General features: G+C 43.4%; 1 non-coding gene across 1 annotated transcript; it reads right to left on the minus strand.

Moving 5' to 3' along the window:
* Positions 1 to 2,594: 2,594 nt before the first annotated feature.
* Positions 2,595 to 2,703, minus strand: LOC113631388 (U6 spliceosomal RNA). The gene has a single exon (XR_003437302.1). It is a non-coding gene; the product is annotated as a U6 spliceosomal RNA (small nuclear RNA).
* Positions 2,704 to 6,363: the final 3,660 nt, after the last annotated feature.

A 6,363-nucleotide genomic window follows, 5' to 3' on the forward strand; every position in this document is an offset into this window, starting at 1 on the left:
TGTGTGTGTGTGTGTGTGTGTGTGTGTGTGTGTGTGTGTGTGTGTGTTCTATGCAATTTTATCTCACATGCATATCTGGATGACCACCGCCCTAATCAAGGTGACCCCACCAGGGACCTCCTTGTGCTGCACCTTCTCTTTCCCCCTTTCCCTCTTCCACCCCATCCTGAAGGCCATTCTAATGCACTAAGCTAGAGCATTCAAACTGCTGCTGACTCAGAAAGAAAAAAAAGACCCTTCTTGGCACACTTAAGTCCTCTGAGTTTCTCTTCCTTACTATGAATAGGTCACGTCTACCTCCCTGGAGAGCATGCGTGTGGGGGGAGACCCTGTGCTTTGGGCCAGAAGCAGGACTGTTCTTATCCCCTGGAGGGTTCAGAGTCCTGCTGGCTCCTGAGACTGAGGGCGGGGGCTCTTCTTGCCTCTACTTTACGAGATTTCTTAAATCCTCAGCAGAGGACAGAACTGAGGCTTGGTCAAAAGTGGATATGGTGATTTTAAACATATACTAAAGGTGCACAAGAAGTAGATATACGGTCCAATACACTTTCATTTTGTAGACTTTAAATATTGTTCTATATTTCTTTGAAAAGGTCCATTCTTTCCCAAATGATGAATCGCTAATTCAGCAATAGCCTCTCATCCTCACTCAGTGTAGTGTCTATTTGAAGTTCATAAACATCACTTTTATGCAGACTGAACTCACCATAGGTGCATTTTGGAGATTTATATATAAAGCATATATTTCAATATCCAGTAGCAGGTGTAGTGAAACAAAGGGATTGTAATATTGGTGATGTCATATATTAGCTTAGATTTAGAAGAGTCTTTTCATATCATCTGGTATAATTTTTAACTTAATTTACAAATTGCTTCTCCAAAGCTCTGATCTTCATGGACATCCAGGAATAGAAACCCACTGGTTCACACGCAGCAGGTTCTTCCGTGTTAGACAGCTTGAATTGTTGGTGCATTTTCCTTGTTTTTTTGGTCCAGAATCTACTATCATAGGCGTTTCATTTATTGGTTATAGTTCATCCTCTCAAACTACTCAGAATAAATGTAATCCCTTTTTCACACACTGTCTTGTTGGGTTTGAAAGCAGTTCTTGTGTTTCCTGGAAGCCTTCTCCTTCTAGTATAAACACCTTCACTTCCTTTCACTGGTCCTTACAGGCCTTGTTTCCCATACTCTTGCCATCCCATCGCTTCCTCAGGAAGTACTCTCGTTTACCCATGTCAGTCTTAAAATGTGGCATCCACATTTTGTCTGTTATCACACAAAGGAAAACAACAGCACAGTTTGACAGACCAAACTATGTAAACCACATGTAGGATATTAAATACTTTCAACAGTTTCCTGCTTTTGTGATGTAAAAATGTCTGCATTTAATCCTCCCTACAAACCCTGTAAGAAAATTAGTCAACTGAACACTTCCTCCATATAGTAAGCACTTAATAAAGGTTCACTTTCATTATTATTACTGATGTAAAAGGACTAACACTATATATTTTAAAAACAGCAAAAAGAGCCCCCCCAAACAAAACCCCCAAACAACCACAAAGTCACGCATCAAAAGGCATGAATATAGGGAAAAGTGAGTAACCTAGAACAATAAGGCAGTTTCCCACACCTTTTTTTTTCTATTGAAATATAATTGGCGAATGTCCTGGTGGTCCCGTGGTTAGGATTTGGCGCTTTCACTGCCGGGGCCTGGATTCGACCCCTGGTCGGGGAACTAAGATCCTGCAATAAATAAATAAATAAAAAAAATTAAAATTAAAAAAAGAAATATAATTGACATATAACATTGTGTAAATTTAAGGTGTACAATGTGTTACTTTGATACATTTATGTATTGTAATATGATTGCCGTTGGAGTGAAAATTAGCACCTTTCTCATGTTACATAATTGTCATTTCTTTTTCGTGACTGGAATAACTAAGTTCTAGTCTCTTAGCAAGTTTTCTGATTATACGATATTCTCTCTTTGGTTTTGTTTATTTATTTTTATATATTTATTTATTTAACATCTTTATTGGAGTATAATTGCTTTACAATGGTGTGTTAGTTTCTGCTTTATAACAAAGTGAATCAGCTATACATATACATATATCCCCATATCTCCTCCCTGTTGCGTCTCCCTCCCACCCTCCCTATCCCACCCCTCTAGGTGGTCACAAAGCACTGAGCTGATCTCCCTGTGCTATGCGGCTGCTTCCCACTAGCTATCTGTTTTACATTTGGTAGTGTATATATGTCCATGCCACTCTCTCACTTCGTTCCAGCTTACCCTTCCCCCTCCCTGTGTCCTCGAGTCCATTCTCTACGTCTGTGTCTTTATTCCTGTCCTGCCCCTAGGTTCTTCATAACCACTTTTTTTTTTTTTTTTAGATTCCATATATATGTGTTAGCAGACAGTATTTATTTTTCTCTTTCTGACTTACTTATGACAGACTCTAGGTCCATCCACCTCACTATGAGTAACTCAGTTTCATTTCTTTTTATGGCTGAGTAATATTCCATTGTATATACGTGCCACATCTTCTTTATCCATTCATCTGTCGATGGACACTTAGGTTGCTTCCATGTCCAAAAATATGGAATGCTTCACGAATTTGCATGTCATTCTTGTGCAGGGGCCATGCTAATCTTCTCTGTATCATTCCAATTTTTTAGTATATGTGCTGCCGAAGTGAACACTTTGGTTTTGTTTAGACTAGAGTCTGTCCCATTTATTTGTTACTGTACTAATGACAATCTTTTTACTTCCAAGCTTTAAAATTACTTATGTCCATTTGTTCATGTTTCATTTCTTACTGTTTTTGTCTCCTAATTTCTTATACTTTTAAAATGAAATTTATTCCTATATATATATATATAATATTTCTATAGTATTCTAGAAGATGCATTTAATTTGGCATTGATTTTATTCAGATTGTTGATTTTGTTGGCTTTCTTTCATTGAATTAGTTTTTCCGCATTTGTCTTACCCTTCCCTCTCTAGTGGTTTTAAGATTTCCTCCACCTGTTCTCTGGGGCCCCCTGCCCAGATCCAGGATTATAATGGTTTTTCAGAACTTTGGTCCTGCAGTGATTTGGGGCTATTACAGGGCTGGTCACAGAACAGGCAGGCAGCTTGGCTCAGTTTGTGGTGGTGAGGAATCTGTTCTATATCCACGTCCTTTTGTCCTCCTGGGACTGTAACTTGCTCAAAGCTTCAGCACGGGCAGTAGTATGCACCAAACTTTTTCTTTTTCTTCCTCTCTTCTTTTCACTAGTGGAGGCGACCTTACCCTACTCTGTCCCCAACAATGGGGAGCATAGCTGTGAATTCCTTGCCTGGGGCCTGTTGCTTCAGCCCTGCTCCCTCCTTTGCATTGATGATCCATTTCATTGCTTTATGCTTGGGCTTAGGAATTACATGAGAGCCTTTGTAGACTGCTTCAGGTGATATATAGTAACCGCTGCCCCAGACCCACCTGCTGGCATCTCTCATCTGGACGTTTTGTGAGGGCTTCCCAGTAGGTCTCCACTGCTTCCTATTTGTTCCTATGATCCATTTTTCATTAAAAATGCACATGGAAAAATGATGTTCCTCTAACTTAAAATCATCTTGACATCGCCTTGCTCTAAAGTTCAAAATCTAAGCGTACTTCACAAGGCCTTGTAAGATCCAGCCCTGCCTCTGTTCCAGCTCTGTTTGTGCACTTGCCCTTGGATCAGGAATATCAGCTCACCTTTCACCTCCTGGAGCCACTGGTCTTCAACATACCTTAGAGCCTTCACGTAGGCCTCCCCTCTGCTTGAAATCCTCTCTCCTCAACTGCATCCTCACCCCCGTCCTCCTGGTTAAATCCTCTTTATCTCAGATCTCAACTGGGATGTCTCGTCCTCAAGGAGACGTTTCCAACTCCCCCTTCACCCCCAGCTTGGGTGAGTTTTATATACCCTCAAGGGACCCTATACTTTTTCTTTAAATAAGCTCACCTTTTTATTGGTAGAACTTATTCACATTTATTTTGTGATTTTTTTTTTTTTAAGAAGATGTTGGGGGTAGGAGTTTATTAATTAATTAATTAATTTATGCTGTGTTGGGTCTTCGTTTCTGTGCGAGGGCTTTCTCTAGTTGTGGCAGGCGGGGGCCACTCTTCATCGCGATGCGCGGGCCTCTCACTATCGCGGCCTCTCTTGTTGCGGAGCACAGGCTCCAGACGCGCAGGCTCAGTAGTTGTGGCTTATGGGCCTAGTTGCTCCGTGGCATGTAGGATCCTCCCAGACCAGGGCTCGAACCTGTGTCACTCGCATTAGCAGGCAGATTCTCAACCACTGCGCCACCAGGGAAGCCCTATTTTGTGATTTTTAATGTTGAGGATTTTATATTTACATTTTATTATTTTAACTTGAGGATATTTTTATTATAGCCCCAGCACCACGTGTGGATTATAACTCACTACAGATTCATGAATGAAGCATGAGGGAATTTCCTGATGGTCCAGTGGTTAAGACTCCACACTTCCACTGCAGAGGGGCACGGGTTCGATCCCTGGTCAGGGAACTAAGATCCCACATGCCTTGGGGCAAATAAGCCCTTGCGCCACAACTACTGAGCCCACGTGCCTCAACTAGAGAGCCTGCGTGCTGCAAACTACAGAGCCCACAGGCCCTGGAGCCCATGCCACAACTAGAGAGAAGCCCGTGTGCTGCAACAAAGAGCCCACACGCCACAATAAAAGATCCTGCATGCCTCAACAAAGATCCCGCGTGCCTCAACTAAGACCCGATGCAGACAAAAATAAAATAATAATAAATCTTAAAAAAAAAAAAAAGATAGTGCAGTGTGGCCAAAAAAACCATGAAGCCTGAGCTCTCCAAGCCCCCATGTGGTCTGACTCCTGTTTCCTCTCTCACCTCACCCACCACTGTCCCCCTCACTCACTCTGCTTGAGCCCCACTGGCTTCCTTGGGTCCTAAGCAAATCCAAAAACGAGCAAGGAGAATTCCATTAGGCTCACGAATTTTCCTCTTTGGTTCAATGCTCTGCCTTCCGGCCACCCACATGCTCTAGGCAAGCGTCCCCGGCTCTGCTAGGTGCGGGTACCCCCTACCCCAGGCTCTGCCAAGTGACCCTGCCCCCAGGGGCTTTGGGTTATTGCAGCTCAGCCCGTTGAAACCACAGTGGTGGCTCCACCCTTTGGAACCAAGATGGAGGCAGCCCCGGTGACCCGAGTCACCTCTGGGGTCATTCTTCTCTTCTCTTGAAGAGCAGCGAACATTCGCAGCCCTGTTGTGCAGTCCTGTGGGATCCAAGAAATCCAGCAGCCTTCTTTCATTTCATCTTTCGTTTCCCTCTCCCTGGTCTTGGCAGTGTTTCTGCTGGTATAATCCCGTCTCTTCTGGGCTTCTTCTGAGGCAGTGGATTAAATTTGTGGTTCATACCCATATTAATCTCCTTATCAAAGAGTGAGTGTTTCAGCCACACCCTTAGGGTTCTCTTCAGAACACGTTCTTCTCATTTTTTTGCAATATGAACAGGCTGAGAATTTTCCAAATCTTCAAGTTCTCGTTCTTCTTGGCTTAAATTTTCCTCAATTTCTCCCTCTCCTCTTGCATTTTACTGTAAGTGGTAAGGGGAAACCACTGCGAAGCCTTCTAAACTTTGCTTAGAAATCGCCTCAGCTAAGTATCCAGTCCGATCGCTTGCTTACAAGTTCTACCTTCCACAAAACACTAGAACACAATTCAGCCGAGTTCTTAGCCGCTTTATCACAAGGGTGGCCTTTTCTCCAGTTCCAATAACATGTTCCTCCTTTCCATCTGAGACCTCACCAGAGTGGCTTTTTGGGTCCACATTTCCACCAACATTCTCTCTGTTCTCTGAGATGATGGCGACAGTCTCTCCAGTGCCCCTGTTTTCTTTCTGAGCCCTCATCAGCATTGCCTTTGAGGTCCATCTTTCTACCAATGGTCCCTTCATGGAAATGTAGGCTTTCTCTCACATGCGCCTCGAAACTCCTCCAGCCTCTACCCGTTTCCCAGTCCCGAAGCCTCTTCCACATGGTAGGTATTTGTTACAGCATCCTGCCCCCACTCCACGGTACCCAAATCAAGTCTGCTTGGGCTGTCATAACAAAATAGCACCAATGGGTGGCTTAAACAACAGAAATGTATTTTCTCACAGTTCTGGCCTCTGGAAAGTCCAAGCTCGAGTTTCCGTCAGGGCTCAGTTTCTGGAGAAGGCTGTCTTCCTGCTTGGCAGGTGGCCAATCCCTGTTTTATTCTCCTCAGTAGCACTGAGCACCGACCAGTATTCCATATGCTTCACTTGCTTGTTGTATTCCTGCTCCGGGAGAGGAAGTGCCA

This window comes from Aethalodelphis obliquidens, unplaced genomic scaffold (genome assembly GCF_003676395.1).
Source record: "Aethalodelphis obliquidens isolate GAN/ISIS:26980383/991018 unplaced genomic scaffold, ASM367639v1 scaffold32, whole genome shotgun sequence".
Taxonomy (NCBI): domain Eukaryota; kingdom Metazoa; phylum Chordata; class Mammalia; order Artiodactyla; family Delphinidae; genus Aethalodelphis; species Aethalodelphis obliquidens.